The 21,916-nt window shown below is 40.2% G+C and overlaps 1 protein-coding gene across 6 annotated transcripts in view; it reads left to right on the top strand.

Moving 5' to 3' along the window:
• Positions 1-21,916, top strand: part of NRXN3 (neurexin 3) — a 985,585-nt gene that overhangs the window by 289,639 nt on the left and 674,030 nt on the right. The gene's annotated exons all lie outside the window — the stretch shown is intronic.

Genomic DNA, 21,916 nt, shown 5'->3' with positions numbered 1-21,916 from the left:
GAGGGTGTAAGGGAGGTGTGACAATCATGTGGCATGTGGACAGGAAGTGTACTCTGTGTTGATGTGATTATTCAGAGGTGCCTCTCCCTGAATTAAAGTGCAAACAAAACCATATGGTGAAGTCAATAGTATGGATTTTATTGAACAATAAAATGTGGGGTAGAGAGATGGTAAGAAAAAGAGAGAAACAGACTAAGCAGAAGATAGTCACCACACATGCTTCCAGTGGTGCCCTGTTGGTCCTTCTTCACCATGGGCTTCTTAGTGGTGGGGGGCCTGAGGTCACTCAAAACTTTTCAGTGTTTATATATCTTTGCAAACAAAGGAATTAATGCTCATTGGTTACACATGTGTTTTATTCTACTGGTTAAATGATTCCCTCACTTCTAATGTTAATAAGTCCCATGCTTAGTCGTTCTGGTTTTTTATTTTTAGTTTGTTGGATTTCTTTAGTTGGTGGGTTGTGAGTCAGTAGTCGCAATTTCCTCCTGGCAGAATTACCTTTTACCAGTCCAAGCTGATTCGGCACAGTTGCTTTCCATGTGGCCCATAATTTCTGCATTCTTTATGTCCATTATGAGCTATACATTCTCCTCTGTGTTTACCTCCCCGCAGGCTTGAGGTAACACTTGGACAATAGAATTACCTCTATCTTATTTCAAGTTCCCAGTCACGGTGGCTTAATTTACAGTTCAAGTTCCTTGTATCCATGGAGGCATATTTGGGGAAGGGATTGCAAGGTGGGAGGGTACCTCTGTGGTCATAGATACCATTTGTCCCAAACTTGGGGTGATCTTTGTTTGACCAGTGGTATGTGTAGAAGTTGCCTCTTTACAAAGTTTGCCATAGTGGGAAGTTTTGTCTGGATGCATTACCCAGGATGTGCTGACCAAATCTCGTCTCTGCCTGGAGTTAGTACTATCCTGTCACTCCATTCTGTGCTCATCTCATGGCAAAGTCGTTCCATGGCCTTAGCAGTCTTTGAGACAGGCAGCTACAATCTTTAACCCCTTACACTGGGTTGCTCAGTTGGTGCACTTGAGTGGCTGCATTGGTCAGAAAGAGCTAGCTGGTTCTGAAAACTGTGTTGTCTTAGTCTGGCTGGCTGCAGTTGTCACATAGTGAATCCACAGCATTGAGAAAATTCACACATGGGTAATAGAGATTGGACTGGCTGGCTAGCAGCAGGAACCAGAAAAGTGATCCTTGGGGGAAAAAAAAAAAAAAAAAAAAACCAGAACAAAACAGTTAAAAGATGAGTTCTGTCCAAATCCCAAACTTGGTACAGTTTAGTTTTGATGCTGTCTTGCAGTCATCTTTTTTTTTTTTTTCTTTCTTCTCTCTTCTAATGCAAATTGTGATTTTCACTGTGATTAATGGGGATACAGATATTGATGTCTCCACAAAGTGTTATAAAAAGCTTATACGGGAATCACGGAAGCAGCAAGGCTGAGCTAGATGTTGTTCTAGCTGTAAATTGCCTTGACAAGTCATCACCCCACTGATGCTCGACTCGTGGTATCAGGGTTTGTGTGTTATGTGCCAGGCCTCTGATATGCGGAAGAGTTGTGAGGGTCTGAAGCTGCTCTCCTGCCTGACCTCTGGATTATAGGGATGTATATATGCTGGAGAAGAGCATGTGAGCATCTTATAGAGGAAATGAAACTTTGCTGCTTGAATACGAACTGCCATGCAGAGATCAAATCCTTCTGTTTACATCTATAGAGCCTTAGGCCTGATTTTTATAGGCACTGAGCATCCCAGTTTGATTGAAATCAGGAGGAGATACAGCTTCTTAGTGTCTCTTTAAATCAGGATCTTAATTTTATTTATGGATGCTATGAACATAACACTTAGCAGAGGCCATTTTTATGTGTGCTCTAAGTCAAGCCAATGGAGCAAAGAAAGCAGTGACAAGAAAATGTTCAGCAGCTTTATTATTTATATAATCATTTGTATTCTGTTAGCTTGCACAATGGGCTAAGAGCCACCAACATAGTCATCCATAATGTTCTGTGAGAAGAAAAACTCAAGCAACCACTTAAGAATGAGAGGAAGAAAACAGATAATCAGAATGTGCTTTGTAATCTTCACTTGACTAGGCGATGACAGCAGATGTGTTGGAACAGATTTCTTGACTTGATGTCTGCTTTAGACCTATAGTCTGCTTAAAAGCAACCCAGTTATAGTAGTGGTCCAGTAATGATTTCAGCCAGCTTTGATACTGGAGAAGGCAGAACTGGGTTAGTGCAGTGCTTGAGTACTTAAAATGTGTCTGTCTGGTTCCAGAACTGGCTGTGGGGAACTTTACTTGGCTTTCTGTGTAGCTTGTCAGCATATTTCATAAATCAGTCCCCATAGCTTATATTTTAAGCTTATATTGTTTTTCTCCGTGGTCGAAAAGGATGCTTAGCCAGTACTGGAGGAGTTTGGATTTTTTAACAAAAATATTCTAAGCTAAGAAAGTTAGATTAAGGGGTAGGGTAGACTAATAGCAAATACTGCTCCTTTCAGTTTATGCTTTCTATTAGACCAAAGCTCTTCTTTAATAGTTACGTCCTAGCTATGTAATTGCCTGTTACCAGAGACACAGTGTAGCTGTGAGCTTTTTAGATGGTGTAACCGCTGCCTTATATCCCCGTAAGCATCTCCTGTGGAAAAGCTGCTTGGGAGGAATTCAGGCAAAGTAAGCCAAGCCCGGTACTGATCTCTTGAAGGTGTTATAGAATAGTCTCTGTATTCATTCAAAACTGTCTCTAGGGATGTGTCACTTTCCTAGAAAGGTAAAGGGATTTATGCAGACTTTGAGGTGAAACTTTCAGCCTTTCCCCTGTAAGCTCTTGTGTTCCATCTAAACTGCATCAGTCTGAGAGTACAGAAAATATTTGCTCATGTCAGGGCTAAGAGGGCTCCTTGAGCGGTGCATTGCCCTCCCACTTCCTCTGAGATGACACATAGGTGCTGAAGTGGCAAGGGGCAGAGTGCCTAGTGACCATCTCTGCTCTTTTGCAGCAGGAAGGACTTCTCCACTTAGCAGGGGCTGGTGGGAGGAAGAGGGGCAACTCTGGCAGGGTAGGTACTTCATGTGAGCAGAGTGTAAGCCTTGGCTAGAAGGAACTGGAATGTCTAAGAATATGTTCCTGGGAAGGAACTAAGAGTCTGAGGGATCCTCTACTGTAATAGCTATATAATAATTCCTAAAATTAATCTAAATATCTAATGATCTAGATATTGTTTTCTTTAGGTCAGATAATTTCTGACTTAATTTCTGACCTTTTACTATAGAACAGATCCTCATGTTTATTCTTTCCTTTAGGGCTACAGGTTTTGACTGAACAGATTCCACTAAAGTTGCTAGCAGTAATATATCTAAATCATAAGTACAAGTACTTAATGGGTAGTTCAGGTTGGAATTTTTCCTCTATTTTCATTGGAAGTAAAGATTTCCCTGTGTGTGGTGAACCATGTTTGTTTTGCATTTCTCCATAGCCATCCTGGCAGCGTTGCAGTATACCTGACACTGTAATGAGGTAGCAAGACTGGAAAATAGTCATACAGGATATGCAAATAGAGTAGTACACAGACATGAAATATGGACATTGCATCGTAGTTGCATAGAATCTAAGGCTTTTTGGACCTTCATTCTTAAGATGAATCATTCTAGAGGAAATCTGGGGGAAGCTGATTCATTTCCTATTATGGATGAAACTGGATATAGAGTTGGCATAGGAGAAGATACAGGAACACATCTTGAAACAATTGAGCAGAAATAATTTTAATGGGTGTCAGGGAAGGTGAGACAGTGCTTTAACAGATAGTGATTGTTGAAGAGGGAGAAGCACTGACTGAAGGTGGAAAGGGAAAAGGATCCATTAATGGGTTGAATGGCACTTGTATATGGCTGAAAGAGGACAAGAAAGTTGTTAACAAGAAACAGCTGTGTTTTGCACATAATCAGGGGCTTCAGGGAGGAGTTTTTAGTAATCAAGGATGGAGATGGAAAGTAGCAGGGTAGGAATTTAGCTGTGTGGGCAAAGAGGGGAAAATGGTATTTCAGTATCAAATTGCTAGGGGAGGGAGAGAATCAGAATATTTCCTGGGGGTAGGGAGCCATTCAGATTTGATTTACTTGGAGCAGGACTTAAATGGTACAGATGGAGATGCTTTAGAAGAGCCTAAGGTGGTCCCTATAGAATGGATATTCATGAGAGAATTTATGAAATCTTAACATTTTTCTATCAATGCTTTATTAAAATCTCAATTCTGAAAAATGTTGATTGGTACTAACAGCTTGATGGAGGCAGTGAGGCTTGCATATGGGTGGAATATGGCAGAAATTATTACAGGGGTCAGGCACCATCTGGCTGTGATGGGAGAAAGCTGTGAAAGCTTAGATCATTTCTGTCCGCAATTTAACTTCTAGGAGCCAGATTTCAAAATGGTTCACGCGTGTGCCCGGTTGCTATATGTAAATCTCGGATGCTATCTGCAAGCCAGGTCTTTTTCAGCGCTATTTGACGTGTAGTGATGATGTGGTTGCTGTTTGGGGATGAGTTTTTCTGACTATAGTGTCGCATTGGGAGGAGGCTAAAGGTGCAGATGGAAGGCAGCCTAAAACTGGAAGCAAACAGGAAAACAGTCAGACAGAGAAAGTAGCAGTTGTAAGAGCTTCTTCTGAAGCCCAAAAGCTTTTGGGTACTCAAGATCCCCTTCCACAGTAGTGACTTAACAGATTCCCAGGAATGCATAAGAGGAGAATCAGGAGTCAACAGTGTGGGGATTGCACTGAGGTACAGTGGAGGAAGTTACAACATGAATGACACTAATTGCCCACATAGGTTAATCCAGTACCACTGCTCCAAATGTCCTATTTTGTTTGTCTGCTTCCTAGCTGTATTATTTTATTAATTTAACATTTGAAAAAGAAAGGGAGAGGCTAGTGGCACTATGTAGAAGCAGACAAAGCGCAGACAAAGCACAATCAAAGGTTAAATATGATTCCACTCCTCAAAATATTACTTGTTCTTATCTTGGTCTCTCATTAATACTCTCTGCCTGAGCATTCCAAATAGACCAGATGACGATGACGCCTCTGATTCCTAAGATTCCATATCTAGAGGTCTGTAAAATTTTTGGTTGCCTCTCACTCTCAAACTTCCAGTTGCATTGCTGCTTCTGTGGCAAATCAGTCTCCTGTTGCAGCTGTACACTGTGTGTCTTGAAAGTCAAGAATGTCAGTCATTTGCTCTGTGCATCTGTAGAGCATCCAACACAAAAGCCTTCATGAGGTTTTTGAGTACCACTGTTGCAGCAACATAAAACAGTGGAGACACAGGCCAGCATTTTGAGTAGCTGCTGATGACATTCTTAAGCTAACAAGAAGGAAACCCCACTTATTTCTGGAAAGATTTAATTTTGAGGTGGGAACGGAGGCATTTGGAAATTGAGAGCAGTATGGTAGGATGCAAGATGCTGAGAGAATTCTGAGTAGACCAATAGATGGGGAGGAAAATACGGCAGTGTTTTCTCATTGGATAAGGCTTATAAGCTCAGGTCCTGGGCTGGTTTGCATTTGATATTTCTGTATTAGCTGCCGCTTTGCTTTAGCTAAGGGGTTATTCAAAACCTTTGTTCCTTATATAGCTTAGCCCTTGCCTACTCTACCAAAGTGAGGCTTCTGATTGCATTATTGCTTTGCTTCATGCGTGACACAGAAAAGAACTTGGTTACCTTGGCTTGTATGCATCCATAACAAGAGCTTGGCTGGCATAATGATACTAAATGAGTGTTTGTTGTAAAATAACGTAAGCGAACATCAGTTGTTGATCAATCTCTTTCATCAAATGTTTCTGGATACATATAAAAGTGGAAGAGTAATGTACTCATGACTATAGAAAATTTACTCATTATCTCATATATCCTTGGAAATTTACTCATTATCTCATATATCCTTGAAAAATATTCCAGTTAAGCAGCAAAACAATTTAAAATTGCTTCATGAAACCAATCTTTAGTGAAGGGAGTATAAAAATGAAGTGCTAGAATTATTTTTCAATTAGTAAAACAAGGGAAGTCCAAGGACAGGAACTGAGTTTTTAGCTTTGGGAGAGAAGATGGAGGAGATGTTATTTTATCAACTGTGTACTGAATAAAGCTCTAGGCTCCAAAAATTCTTTCTTTAATGCAATTGATATAGCAAAGGCTGTAGAATCCTACAGATATAATGAACCTAGAAGTAAAATTCTGTGGATTTTTTTATTTTGTCTGTTTTGTTTGTTTTTCATAGCTTTATTTGCAAATTAAAAAAAATATAGGTCCTTTTTAAGGTCATATTTATTGCAATGTAGTATTTTGTTCTGTGGAAATCTTGTCAGTTGGCAAACAGCATCTTGTAGGCATTCTAGATCAGCCTGAGCATGCATATTTTCTCGAGGATTAATTTAAAGGATAAATTCACATATTGACAGTTTGGTGACACTGAACCTCTAAACTTACTGTGTAGAAATTGCTTCACTGCTGCTGCTGTGGACTCCAGGATGGTGTAGATAAATGTAGATGAGAGATCTCTGAAGTTGGGTTTTAGAAGATGAGGTTTATTGTAAGGGATGTGAGGCCCTGCTCTGAGCTGCCAGACTGCAGCTCGTGGCAAGGCCTAGGAAAGTGGGGGAAGGGAGAGGTTGGAGGTGGGAGAGAGCAAAAAGCAAAGAGTAAAAGAGGACCTCCCACCCTTGAAGCCCCCAGATAAGGGGTCTCAAGGTGGGCTGGAACAGGGCTTGGGCCAATGGGGTTACAGATACCTGATACTTCAGGGGAGGGGTACAGGTGTGGGATGAACCATACATTGGGGGTGAGACAGGACATTCCATTTGACCTGGGTCTGGCTTCAGGTGACCTTCAGCTGGTCACATAACTGTTTTCCCAGACATCCAGTAGCTAATACATCTCAAACATCTAAACTTACTTTCAATTCTATCTCACTTACAGGTTTCTCATTCTCAGAATATAGGCAATCATATTTATAGGGCTTTTTGGCTTCATCCTCCCCAACATTACTGTACTATTAGAAATTTTACAAAAGTAATTAATAGCCAAAGTCTGAATAATAGAGCATGTATTTACATTGAGCATACCTTCTATAGCAAGCGCTGATGAGCAAACACAGAAATTGGATCTTTCTATGAATGAGGTTTCTTTTTCCAGGGCTGTTTGAACTATGTACTGCCACCATACTTATGAGCTAAAGAGAATCTGTGGAGCTAAAACAAAGTGGGGTGTAACCCAGTTCAGCTCCCTTCAACTGCCACTGGAACGGGTGCCTAGGGAGGAAACCAGCAGCAGAGGTCAGTGCCACCACTGGGAAGTGTGGTCAGTGGGCTATGTCACAACAGTAAGGGAGCACTCCGCTGAATCCCAGCTGAGCTGTCTGAATGTAACTCTCAGTCCTGGTGTTGTGGCCATCTGTGCCTGCTTTGCAGTAGGATCATCAGGGTCTGGCTTTTCTTTCCTGAGTAATGAGTCTAACTCCTGCTGAGCTTCTGTGGCTGCAAGGGATGTGCCATGTGCTGTGGTACAGAAAATGGGAGTGTTTACAGGTGTAGAACTATATTTATATAAACAAATTTAGAAAACGTAAAGGGGATTGAAGCAATATAGCCTGTGTTTGGTGCATATAATAAAGTTAGTTGGTAACTATTCAATAGTAAAGCAAAAATCCTTACAAAAATATGTGGGCTAATCTCTACCCACTTAAGACTGAGAAATGTAAGACAGGATATATTGGTAGACAAACATAGCTGAGTCCAAAGTCATCAGCAGAGCAGTGAGGGTACTCTGGTGATTACTCTGGCAAAGATTTCTGGCTGTCTTTCTCATGTGCTGTTAGCCAAATGTGGGCCCATCCCACATCGTGGAAGCTGTGATCTTAACTTCAGCTGTCCAAAGTCTGATGGATTGGGCTCATCTTGGACTGAAAGTAAATGATCTTCCTTTGCTTTACTGGGCTTTGTAGTTCACTGAGATCAGTAAACTCTTGGTTTGAAAAGAATTAGGAGATAATTTTTATTTGTTGCTTGTTAAGTTGGACAGAACTACAAATGAGAGCAGTTTTGGAGAATCAGGACTGCTATATGCTAATATAAATAAAATTACGTGAGAAAAGTTGCAGGACTGTTCTGTTTTATACATGTGTATTAAACAGGCACTTTCATCTACTTCACAAGTGTCAACCCTTTGGGAACAGTAGACTGACCCTGAAAGTTGGAGTATTGCTATGAATTATGCATAGGTATTGTGGGAAGTGAGGAAAGACTGAGCTGCTGTTACCCACCACTGAAATCCAGGCTGCTCAGCCGTGCCAGCCAAGGGACACAGAAAAGGATGATGAAGTTTGAATGTTGAGTGAGTGGGCTGGACAACTCCTCCCAGGTCCACCACTCCTCTGTAGCAGTGAGCCAGCTGTCAAGTGAGGAGCACAGGAGTGGGCAGGCAGCTAATGGGCAGCATTTGTTATTTGAACTGCATGGAAAAGGCAGCGGGTTTGCTATAATACAAGCAGGTTTTGTAGAGTCTCTGATTTGCTCTCTGTTGTAGTTCTTTGTTATTGCTGCTTTGGTCTACTGTTGATGTTGTCTGTTGCACTGAATATGTATGCTTTAGGATTGTTTTGTCTCCCCCCTTTTTTCAAACTGCACAGGCAGAATTCATTTAGTTGGAATTAATAGTGTATGTATCTAGATACGTAAGCATATCAATGGGATTAATATAGATATGTGGAAGGATGCAATTTTAGCTCTGAATTGATGCTTACAGGGTTTAATGCTGTTGGAGCTATGGTTCTGTAAGTGGAAGTGTTAGAAATGGTAACATCAGAGCTCAAAGGTGAATTAGGGTCAGCCCCTGAGCCCTGCTTCCTGTAGCTAGATGTAGATTTGCTGCATAGATGTAGCAAATGGGAGTTATTTGAATGCGTCTTAGAGAATATGAGGGGGATTGCATACAGTGGCTGCTGGTGACTTCACATTACCAGAAGGGGGAAAACTCAAATGCTTGTATTTTCTAAGCACAAATCTTAGCAGTTCAACACTTAATTCATGAGGGTGAGCACCAGTTATCTGTGAGCTGCATGGGGCTGATGACACACAACTGAACAGTAACAACTGCATCCAGGAGAGCAGCAACACATAGTGTGCAAGTCACTAACCTCCTCTGTCCAAAATGGAAGAGCTTGAGAGGTGGTGTCTCATTTTGAGCACCCTGAGAGGTAATCGTGAGTGATGCCTGAAAAGCATTCTTACTGTATCAGCATTAGCAAGCAGAGGGAACACAGAAAGAGGTTTGGGAATGTGGCAGAGATGAAAAATGGCATTTGGAAATGGGGCTGGAGAATGGCATAATCATTCCTGTTAAATCTCTGCCTTTCTTTCTGATTATTAGCCATTTTAAGTGAAATGGGTTTTGCATCTAGAACAAGTCTCTGAACAGATGATTAATGGTTTTATCTGTAATAACTTTACATTTTATAGAACCCTGCTAGGAGTCCACATCTGGTGTGCCAAGCTATTTAAAGCTGTGTTAATTCTGTTAATTGCTCTATGTTTATTTGGATTGCTGGCACCTGCGGGCTTTAGAATAATGGGGGTGGGGGTGTGTGTGTACATTCTCTCTCCCTTTCTAGCTGAGAAAAATTGAGAGGACTATTTCCTCAGCTAGGAACAGCAACCTTGGCAGAACATCCTGGCTGGATTGGTTGTCCTTGAGATTTCCCTTTTCTACTACAGCTGAATGTGGTGAGATGCCAGCCAGAGGCAAGATGCTCCCCTGATTGGGGTAGGAAGTGGGTGGACAATCTGCTTTTGCATGCACTTACCAACATGAGGCAGCAGAAGCAACAGGGAATGAAGCCAGTGATTTTTCAGAAGGCTGGTCAAGTCCATACCATTCTGATCCTGCTTCTCAGCTGCCTTCCAGTGCTCCTTTTCTAGTTTGTTTTTGTTTGTGAAGTGTTCCAGTGGCTTTCAAGCCCTGAACAGATGTGAAGATAAGTAGGTAAGTATGCTGATGCCTTCTGAACTTCTGTCAAAGAAAAGATCTGGCTGTGGAATTCAATACACTTGAGGTGACTAAAACATTGCTGTGAAATGCTAGGAGGACAGAATAGTTGTTTTCGTGTTTGCAGCTGGATTGGCCAAACCACTGGAACAATCTAGACCAGGCTCTGATGACAAAATTTTTCCCAGTCTCTGGCAAGATTACTGCATGGGCAGCAAAATGTGGAAGCCAAATGTTTCCCTCATTGTTAACTGACTTAGAAGTGTAGCAGAGCTCTATGAGTTTGGTACTTGGAGGGTTTAGCTAATATAGGATCAATATAGCTGCTGCCTGAGTGGGTAGAGGAGGTGGTTATTCTGGTTATGTAGGGGTCAGTTCTTTCACACCTCTGACATGGTTTTCAAGCCTGTGTTTCAACTTCAGTGATGCCAGGGCAGCTTCTCAACAAATGGACAATTAACCAAGAAGATCAGTTCACACTCTATTACTTGTTTTATGGCTGTCTTCAAAAGAACAGTTTTTCTTGAGAAGACCAGTGAGAGGCAAAAGTGAAATCTGTTCTTGTGTTGCTGATATAACCATGTGTGTATTTCTGCAGCTGCCCTATACAACCCCTTACACTGACTGACTAAATAGAATGCTAGTTCTAGCCTTCCAAAAGAGGGAGACTGCCATATTACCCTTCTCAAAGATGTAAAGAGCTGTAAGGAAAACCACATATAGCAAAGGGAAAGCTTTCTCAAGAGTTTAATAAACCAGGATCCTGGTGATGACTTGCCACTTCCAAAGGACAAGGCTGTTGTGTTTATCTCTCTCACATAGAAGCTGTTACTAGGGATGCCCACTTTATTTATTCTGTCGAGATTGTGGTTAAACAGTCAATTGCAATATTAAAATTGGTTACAAAGCAAAGCTCTAAAAAAATATGTGGTGTTTTCCTATTTAAGAATGGGTTCTTCCTCTGCAGCTTCAGTGTTCAGATAACAAGGTAAGCTGTCAGCTGAGCACTTTCCTCTATTTCCCTGGTTTATATTCTAGGACTGATTTGTCCTAAAGTAGCCTCATCTAAGATAATGAGAACACTGAATGCCTCCATTGTCCTTTGGTTTGGTGTGCTTGCTTCTCTCTCTTTGTCTGAGCCTAGTTCCTGTTTTTCATAACCGACACTAGTACACCACATAGATATGCAGTGCTGTCACTTCTCTCTCTTCTCAGTTTTTTTTTCTTACTGTGTATTTCTCATATGTCCTCTAATTAGCATATGCTTAGCTCTTCTGGCTTCAGGCTAGTTTTCATGTTTACAACCTTTGTGACACATTTTGTTACAACTTCACAAATCATATATCATAGGAGAAATTAATTATGCATGTAACTTATTAGGTTAATAACTTTCATCTTATTGTGAACTTCACTTAAAGTTATGCATTAATAATTCAAAGGACAGCTTTGCCATCAAGTGCATTTTCTAAAGCACTTCAATTCCTTCTTATGAGTTTTGTGTTTATGTGAAAACCACAGATGATTTTTAAAAACTTTATTCCAGCTGTTTCCACATTTCTCCTGGAGGCTGGATTTGCCTGTGCATCCAGCAGAGGAAGGTGATTAGATGTTGGTCTCCTCTTTGGTTTTGCAACTGGAGTTTAAAGGAAAGACTTGGTATGTATGAGGACACCTTTTGGTAGGAATCATTGAATGGTTTGTATTGGAGGAGACCTTTACAGGTCATCTAATCTAACCCCCCTGCAACGAGCAGAGATAGCTTCTACAAGATCAGACTGTTCAGAGCCCCATGCAGCCTGACTTTGAATGTTTACAGGGATCTTACCTCCTCTCTAGAAGGCCTGTGCCAGTGCCTCACCACCCTCATCATCAAATATTCCTTTATTATGTCTAGTCTAAATTTACCCTCTTCTAGTTTAAAACTATCAAGCCCTTGTCCTATTGCAACAGCTCCTGCAAAAAAGTTTGTCCCTCTTTCTTAAAAAACTCTCCTTAAGTACTGAAGGGCTGCAATGAAGCTTCTGCAGAGCCATCTCTTCTTCAGGCTGAACAGTTTGAACTCTCTCAGGCCATCCTCATAGGAGAGCTGCTTTTGCCCTCTGCTCATCTTTGTGGTCCTCCTCTGCACCTGCTCTAGGGCTTTCTTGACCTTGTTCAACATCATGAGATTCCCATGAGCTCACTTCTTGAGCCTGTACAGATCCCTCTGGATGGCATCCCATTCTTCAAGGTGCGTCAGCTGCATCACTCAGCTTGGTGTCATCTCCAAACTTGCTGAAGGTGCACTTGATGGCACTGTCTATGTCATTGATAAAGGTACTGAACAGTCGCAGTCCCACTTGTCACTGATTTCCATTTGGGCATTGAGGCATTGACCAAAGCCTTTTGGATGCAACCATACAACCAATTCCTCATCCACTGAATAGTCCATCCATCAAATCCACATTTCTCTAATTTAGAAAGAAGGATGTTGCGAAGAGCCGTGTCAAAGGCCTAGATCTGAAAACTGCCTCCTCAAATACCCAGGCAAGTCTAACAGATCAGCTGTGTGGCAGTACTCCCCTAAAACCATTCTGCAGACTCCACTTCTTTGAAGTGCAGCCAGTCTAGCTTTGCTGGTGGTGACAAGGAATTAAGAATAGTACTGGCATTGTATTTGAGCTGTCTCAGCCAGGAACTTCCATGGTTTTATTGAGGCCTCAATAAGTGTATGGATAGAAGATTTTTGGCAAATGTAGTCTAGTTTTCAAATGTATTTCAGTGATGTGTCCCACCAAAAGGCTCTTCAGGAACTGAAAAAGTAATGGCAGAGAAAGAAGGTCTGGGCACAGTGGTTGGAAGGTAAAAAACAGAACAGAATAAACAGAATGCACTAAATAGTTCCTATGGGAGGGCCCTAGTGGAAAGACTTCTGGAATCCATGCTGAGGTCTGAAGATTGATTCATGGAATTATGAGTGGGAAGGGATGTGGATGGAGATAGTATACATTTTACTGAGACTATGAAAATTTTCAGGTGAGGATTGTGTGCAGAACTGTAGAGGATGACCTAGTAATGCTGAATGTCTGGACAAATGAATGGCAGATTAAATTAAATGTGCGTAAACACAAATTGAGATGCTTATATTTGGAGGGAGAGAAAAAAATCCCTATTATGCATAATGCAGTGATGGACTTCAAGTTGTTTCTGATGTTTTATTAAATAATTGTTTAAAAATATTTGCTCAGTGGTCAGTATTGGGCAAGTAAGCACATCTAATACTATGCATTTCTAGGAAGAGAATAGGAACGAAACAGAAAATATAATGATGTCATTAAATACAAACTCACTTAACACTGTCATCCTGTCAATCTCAGAGAGGGGAGAAAGGCAACAGAGATCATCAGGGGTCATCAGAGACTTTTATGTAAGAGCTGTCAGTGTAGCCTGGGGCTCTTTGTAACTGAACTGATAGAGAAAGGATATGAGAGTGAGGAATCATAATGTGTTTTCTGTTTCTTTTTGAATACAGGGACTAAGTGTAACCTCAAAAGACAAAGGCAGGGCAAGCTTCAGAACAGTCAAAAAGAAATATGATGGCAATTAAGGTCATGGAAGTCCTTGTCATGGGTTGTAACTGTGCCTAGAAAAATCACAGAAGAAAAATTATTGATGGTATATGAAATACAAAGACATAAGTTTCTGCATGCAGACTCTCACAAGCCCTAGATAAGTGAAGTCTGTGAAATGGTTTTATGGGTGGGTGTTGCCTCTTAGATGCTCTGTTAGCCTTGCTTGGGTATTTGAGGAGGTGGTTTTCAGGATACTGATCCAATGTAACATGGAGAATTTTATGTTTAAATATTTCCTGGTACAGCTACACCATTTCTAGGCTCCCTGCAGTATTTAAAAGTTGATATTCTGTTTGCTTTGCTTTCTGTTAACTACAGTGTGCTACAGCTCATCAGAGGCCATAGTACACATAATCCCTTCATTGCAAGTGTTGCATAGCAAGGTCCCAATCCTGAGGGCTTGTACACAGCTGAGGGGGAGGGCAGCAGAGAATCCATTTGGTGTGGAGTTTGGCATACGGTTTTGTGCAGCAATGTGTAGATGTGGAAGTGAGGTGTGTTAGGAAGAGGTGGAGGTACAGGCACACAAGGGTTAAAAAGGTTGCAGTGCCACATGTTTGCAGGAGGTGTAATGATTCCCCTTTGAATGAAATCAAGTGTTCATATGTGTAGGCAGCCTACATTTGAGGAAGTTGCTTTAAATGAAAAGAAAAACAAGGAAGGCCAGATGAATCCCAGATGTTTGCAGGAAAGTACAGACCAGCTTGAACTTTTTTCACCATTTGTACTTATTAAGCCCCCCAAAACAATTGATTGGAAATTAGGATAGTAGAAGCAGTTTTACGGCTCTGCTTGTTGAGCTGCATTGTAAAAAGATTTGTCTTTCATTAAAGATGATCTTTCTACGTATGGAATTTGGAATTCTGTAAAGGTTTGGAGGGAGATTTCCAATAGGACAATTTTCCCGGATCGCTACAGACTGTGGTAGCTGCAGACAGTTCTCAAGCCTTAACTTGGATTTGGGGTTTTTTCCATCTCTGACTAGTGGTCAGACAGTGATGATTTGTATTTTCTTCCCTGTGGCTGTAACTGTGGAACCAACTTTTGAGAAGGTTTATTACTGCCCAACTGGACCTCTTTTTTGAGCACTGAATTAATCTGGAGTTGTCTTTTACAGGAGACTTAAAATCCAAGGAGCGATTTTAACTTTCTCGGAAAGGTGGACTGGTGCTGTGTAAAAAAGGGAGGATAAATGTTTACCCTACTGGGACAAACCCCAGAGAATAATTGATATTAGAAATAGTAAACATCTGTCAGGTCACTTTGTCCATCTTCTCCTGCCAGGAGTGCCATTGTTCCCTTCTGTGTATTAACTTGGAAATGTTTCTACAAAGAGTTATTCTCCATGGGACTGTCATTTTCTGTGTTCTGTTTACTGCTGCTAAAGATCTCTTAAGGACAAGTAAGGCTTCTCTTTGCACCTTGGTTTCTTTGCATTTTGGGTACTGGAGGCGTAACAGCAAACATACAAGGAAATAAAAACCACTAATTTGAAAAGAATTATTATTTGGAGAATTACATGTATTAGCACTACTTATTTAAAGACTTTCTCAGCTAAGAAATCATGTGAAAAACTGGCCAAAGTTATTCAATGGACAAGTGGCAAGATCAGGAGTAAAACCCAGGAAACAGCAACTGATCTGTTGCTTAATTCAGCAGAATAAAAATACCTACTGCTCAAACTGAGTACTCAGTCATATTTTCTCTTCCTAACTAAGTGAATTGTGGCATGTAAGCATTTCAAAATGTCAGAGATTTTTAAGGTTCAAACCCCCCTCCATACCCAGCTAGCTCAGCTTTCAGGTGATTACTCATCCCCACTCATAGGTGGATTCAGAGTGGTCATAAACCACAGACATAAAGCCTCACTTTCTCCTATGTCCCCCACATTAAATCTAATATTTTGGCCCTCTTTTAAAGTTATTGTGTTGGTTAACCATCTCCTACTACAAAAACAATTGTGCCTTTAATCTGTTTGGAATTTATCTGACAATGGCCTCTAAATGTTGACTCTTTTGATGCAATTTTCTACTGAAACAAAGATGCTTCAGAAATCTGGTGGTTTTCCTTCATCTGCTTGTAATCAAGTCTTTTCTTTATTCATCTTTTGGAAAAATAAAGCCATGGAGCTCCTTCTATTATACGCTAAGGCATTTATTCTAGTTTTCAAATCGTGTTGAAGCTGCTTGATGTATTCTTTGCAATTATTTAGGGTCCTTTAACAAAACGTAGATGTTAGAATTATACCTAGGGTTACAGTGCATATGGTATCGATGCTGCATATTGCTTATTCTATTCATTTGTTCTGAGACTGTACCGCCCTTTTGCCCTCAGTGCTTTACTAGAAACTTCCATTTCCTCCTCTGATGCTTTCTGAATTGTTTTTGAGGGTGCAGCTCCCTTGCAGCTTCTCCTTCCTTGTTGTGTGATTCATGGCCTGTCTTCCATTTTTGTAAGCTTAGTATTCAAATATTTTAAAAGCTTGGAATGAAAGGGTCTGGGCTTTCATGCTCTATGAATAACTCTGTGTGACTGACATGTCATTAAGGTTGTTCAGTGGTGTGCCAAACTTGGTGTTACCTTCAAGTATCAGCTTCGGTGCTTTTTATATTTATTTCTAGGTAATTGATAAAATATTTAATACTATTGCATCAAACATAAATTCTTATGGTGCATTAGAAATGTCCCTTATCAGTAATACTACCCCACTGACAAATACTTTGTGAGACTTGTCATTTGAGGACTGATGATCCATCTATCTAATCTATTTATCTATCTGTCATTACATCCTGTTTTGTTCTTGTACGCTATTTATTTGAGCAGAGCTGTCTTCTGGTGTTCAGCCAAATACCTTAAAAATGTTTAATCTGTACTTTCACCATTGTCATTCAAATTATATCAGGTTTATTTGACAGAAGCTCCTTTTACACAGGAACATCTAATGACAGTAAGTATTGTATTCCTCTCCTTTAATGTTTTTATTAAGCATTTCAGATAGAAGCTGTTGTGCTATTTCCTTCAGGGTTTATGTTTCCTCCAGGCTCTACCCTTCTGTGGTTATACATCTTGTCCTGTTTGGCTTTTTAAAGCATTCACACTACATTATCATTCTTTTTTTCTTCTGTTATCTTTCTGTTATTTCAAGATTAAAAATAAACCCCAGTGGATCATAAATCTCCTCATTCAGCTCTTTTAAGTGGAGCAAGTGACCCAAGTCTGTGAAATTAAAAATAAAGCATATTTATTCCTGGTAGCTGATCAACATCCTCTTTTATTCTCATGGATTACAAAATACTTTGTCATCTTCTTGTGATATAAACACTTAGGTTCTTCATGTATTTATATCTGACAGTGAAAAATATTGCATACTTCATAAATTATATAAGCTGAACCTTTTAAACAAACAATTACCATCTTGTTGTTATGATGGACTTGTGTATCAAGCTACAACATTATTTTAACCACTAGTGCATCCTATAGCAATTTAAAGACTTAATTTTTTCATTTGACCACTAGGAAACCTTGCACATTACTTCCAACCTGAATGGCTGTGATTTGGCTATATCATTATGCTTTTATCTGCTAAAGTAAAACAGATGGCTTCTGTCAGATGGAGATTCCTGTAGCGTTTAGATCTGGGTCAGCTTGTTACCTACCTTTGGGTGAAATACTTGGAATTCACTGGATAGCTCACCCAGTATAGTATAAGAGTAAGGGGTTTTTGTCTTCTTTGATGTTTTTAGCATATTTTTTAAAGCATAGGCAAGATCACAGGCCATAGTATTATGAAATGGTTTCACTAGTACTATACATATAATCAGTGTCATTTGTCTGTACTTTCTTGATAGTTTCCTACTTTGACACTGAAGAATCACAGTTATTCTTCTTCTGAGCTGCTTTACAAAGGCATTTCATGTTCAATTGGTTATGCACCAAGGCATGCATGCTCTTTTCATAGTCACTACTTGCAAGGCTTAGACACAGTTCCCATTGTGTGGGAGTTGCTTACAGTCTTTGATCCTAAATCTGTAATCTAGCAATGGCCTGAACTGAAATAATGTGTCTTGACTATATATTATTACATGCCTGTCAAAGTGATAAGTAATCTGAGATTTTAGCTATCTCATTGTTCTTTTCCCAAAAACCACCTTGGGTGTTGTGACTATTTTGTAGTACCTGGAAGTTGCTCTGTGGTTGTAGTTCAGTCAAGGTAGGACTGAAAGTTTCTGGGCAATGTCACTTTCCCCAGTGTGCTGCCTCAGTCTGTTTCTCTCTGGCACCTGGAAAGCTTTATTAATAGCACTTCTTCCATATTAGAAGAAGCCTCAAAGAAAAATACACCTGTTTGTGTGTTTCCTCTTCTTGCCCTGAAACTTTTTTTTGATGCAAAGGATCCATTAAAATAAGCCTGTAGTCCTAAATTTTTGGTAATTGATGGTACAGGATGATCTTTATGTTTCTCCATGTCAGTGGACTCACTTGCAATTTTCTACCTCCTCACTTTGCTGTCTACACCAGTGTCTTCAACGTGTAGTAATCAATAGCAATTGTAGTAATAGTAGTAATAATGTAATAGTAATGTTCCTTTAGTGGCATAGATTTTATATTTAGTCTGGTTTTAGAAGGCATTGACTATACCTCTTCTCACAGGACCATGCAAGCCAAGTTTGCAGGATTCGATTAACATGAGGGGGTTTATTTTCTTGCTTCAAACTAATTTTAGGGTTTGACTTTCAGCGTCTGATACTTCTACATAAGCAAGGAAGAAAATGGCAAGGGGCTCATCTGCCTTTAAGAGGCATGTTAGCCTATGTAGGACAAAATAAATTTGTAGCACAGTGCAGAAACAGCAATTGAGAGCTTTTCTCTTCTCTGGCTTCTGAACTTCTGTGGCTAATAGGATCTGGGACAGATGTCTGCAACCACCTTTCCTTTTAGAAGTTTTTGGGAAATAATTCTTACCCATAGTAATACCTGTTGATAGACCTGCATGCAAATGATGGGTTTGCAGTGAAAGGTATCAGGCTTGTAGATGCCAGAACAGTATGAGATTCTTGCGTTTTAAAGGGCAAAGAAATTGTGTTACAAAACCATGCAGACCTTATTGACAGAATGACTGAGGAGTTAGAGAAATAACTTGCCTGCTTTGTTTGCTGTTTATACTGCTCCCAAAGCAAAATGGGGAAGTATGGGGTAGCTGAAAAATGCAACCCTTTCAAAGTGTGTTGCCGTAGGGAAAGAAAGAGAAAAAAGGAATATAGTAAAGTATAGAAAACTGCAGTACTTTGTGTGCCATAACCATCACCACTAATGCTCTCCTTTTGAGTGCCTTAAATGTGAACAATGACTGCCTGGGAATGGCAGGACACAGTGATGCTGGGAAGCATCATGGGCTGAACATATATTCTCTAACAATGTACTTTTCAGCATTTTCCTCTTAATATTCAGCACATGTTTGTTTGTTTTTTTAATGCATTTTTGTTTGTTTGTTTGTTTTTTCTTAATTGCATATTTGAAATGGTACAATAATCAGAGCTGACATTGAATTATTTGGAATTGGAGCAGGACTGTAGGCAATAATGTGCTAAATCCAGTATAGTTTACATTATAAATAAATAACTTAAAAGCCCCTGTTGCCATTTTCTTTGCCTTCTCCCTGGTCTGTGCTTCTTTCAGGTTTGACCATGCCAGTGTGAAAGAAAAAGAAATATATGAAGGAACATGGTTAGATTCTGCAAACTCCCATTTAGCACACAGTCCAATGGCATGCACAGCAAAGTTAGTTGCATCTTCTGAGCTGATATCTTACTTCTGAATATATTGGAGAGTGTGGAAAAGCTGAATTTTCAATCAAAAGGATTCTGGTGTAATCTCACCTCCACCAGTCTTTTTTCTAATGGGAACTCCATCCTTGTGTGGTTTGTCATGGTTTAACCCCAGACAGCAGCCAAGCAGGGTGGGGGAGAGAATCAGAAGGGCAAAAGTGAGAGCACTCGTGGGTTGAAATAAAGATGGTTTAATAGGGAAAACAAAAGCCATGAATGCATACAAAGCAAAACAAGGAATAGATTCCCTGCTTCCCATGGCAGGCAGGTGTTCAGCCATCTCCAGCAGTGCAGGGCCCCACCACATGTAACAGTGACTTGGAAAGACAAACACCATTACTCCAAACATCCCTCCCCTCCTCCTCACCCCCACTTTCTGTCCTGAGCATGATGTCATGGTCTGGAGCCTCCCTTTGGGCACTTGGGGTCACCTGTCCTGGCTGTGCCTCCTCCCAACCTCCCCTGCACCCCCAGCTTCCTCACCAGCTTAGCAGTACGGAAAGCAGAAAAGGCCTTGGCTCTGTGAGCCCTGCCCAGCAACAACAACAACATCTTTAAATTACCATCACTGTGTTCAGCACAAATGCAAAACGCAGCCCCATACCAGCCACTGGTATGAAAAGAAGAAAATTAACTCTATCTCAGCCCAAGCCACCACAATGTTTCAGTAATAACATGTGCTCTTGCTTTGTGAGCTCCTTTCAGGGGAAGAGGGTAGCAGTTATCAGAGTGCCAAGAAGTTTGTTGGTCAGACAGCTGCATAAAAACAGAATGTGGGGATCTGCATGCAGATGGTGTGCATTTTTCTAATGCTGCTTTTACTGTCCTGGATAAACATGGGCTGGGCATCAGTTAGTGGGTGGTGAGCAATAATGTGGTGCATCAGTTGTCTGTCTTGGGTTTTATTCCTCTCTCCTTTGTAGTCTCCTTTTTCTTTATTATTATTATTATTAATAATAATAATAATATAATCGGAATAATAATTAATTTATTATTTTCTTGTATCACCCTACAGTTTTACCTTTTATTTTATTTATGATTCTCCTCCCCATCCCATGTGGTGCTGTATTGCTGGCTAGGGTTACATCACAAAGCATAGCCTAAAAATCACAAGTGAAGAGATGAGTGCACATGCACACACATGCAGTAGAGTGCATGCAGGTACTGTTTACAAACGTGTATAAACTCATGTGTAGTAGCTACCAGTGCAGATCTCTGCATGAGTACATAAATACATATGCTTTCTTACGCATCTGTGCACAGTATATGGAAATGTAAATATATGTAAATACATATAGGCAAACAAATATAGCATGTAGGGTGATTACATGTCCAAACATCCAACCAATCCTGCACTGAGGAATATATATGTGCCCTTGCTTTCAGGAAAATATTTTCAAGTTTTGTGACTATGTCAGCCATTTTCTCTTATTCCCTTTTTTCCCCTTCAGCTGCCAGTAAAACACAGAGACAAGTTTTCTTGATATATTAGAAAAAGAATGGCTGGCTGATTTCTATGTATTTTGGTATTTTTGACAGCATTTGCTCAGTGCAAGGAGAATAAAACTGCAGTAGAGGAGAAGCAGCAGGTTCTTTGAGTGCCACGTAGACAGACCAATCATTTCTATATTCTGGTCAACGTGGGCTGGGTAATAACAAGAGCAGAGCCCTCTTCTCAACCGCCTCCTCCACAGGAGTCAATTCCAGAAATGGAAGTTCACCATGTTCTGAAGCTTCTGCTGTCACAGTAGTACCTCAGTGCTCTGTAAAGGTTGGAAAAAGTTGGTGGGACTTAAACCTCTAAAGTGCATGGGAAGTCCACTTAAACAAAAAGGTTTAGGTGAATTCTTGCCAAAGAGTGGCTAAGGCAGATTTTGTCTTCTGCCTGCTAGTGTTTGAGCAGTATAAGCTCTACTGCTCTGCTTAAGATCTGGTATAGATCATTCTTAAGCAGTTAGACAGTACTGAGCTACACAGAAAATATAAGTAAATTAGTCTCGTATCAAAGAAGCTTTCTTAGATGTAAGATCACTCTTCCTTGAGCTCAATGAGCTCAATAAAGAGGAGATGGGAACCTCATGTCTGAGTGCAATAAAATGACATACCAAAAGTTAACAAACTGAGGGGAAAGTATTTATTATTGTTCAGTATTTTATGGAATTCTAAAACTGAAAAAGATTAGTAGATTATTTGCACTGATCTGTGTTACCAAAATATTTTCTCTAGCTTAGGCAAAAGGTAGTAACTAGGAAGAATGATTGTTCTTTCTTGCCATCTATTGACATGTTGTATGAATTCAACTCCCTCTTTTACTTTCTCAAAATCAGGGATAGTGGCCCTTAATGGGGGAGTGGAAGATATTACAATACTAAATAAAATAATTCCAAGACACTAATATTCACCAAGTAACTTAAACTGCTATGTAGGAATTTT

The sequence above is a fragment of the Hirundo rustica genome, chromosome 6 (assembly GCF_015227805.2).
Source record: "Hirundo rustica isolate bHirRus1 chromosome 6, bHirRus1.pri.v3, whole genome shotgun sequence".
In the NCBI taxonomy this organism is placed as follows: Eukaryota; Metazoa; Chordata; class Aves; order Passeriformes; family Hirundinidae; genus Hirundo; species Hirundo rustica.
Note: the sequence above shows the minus strand (reverse complement) of the source record. Positions and strands in the feature narration are given on the sequence as shown.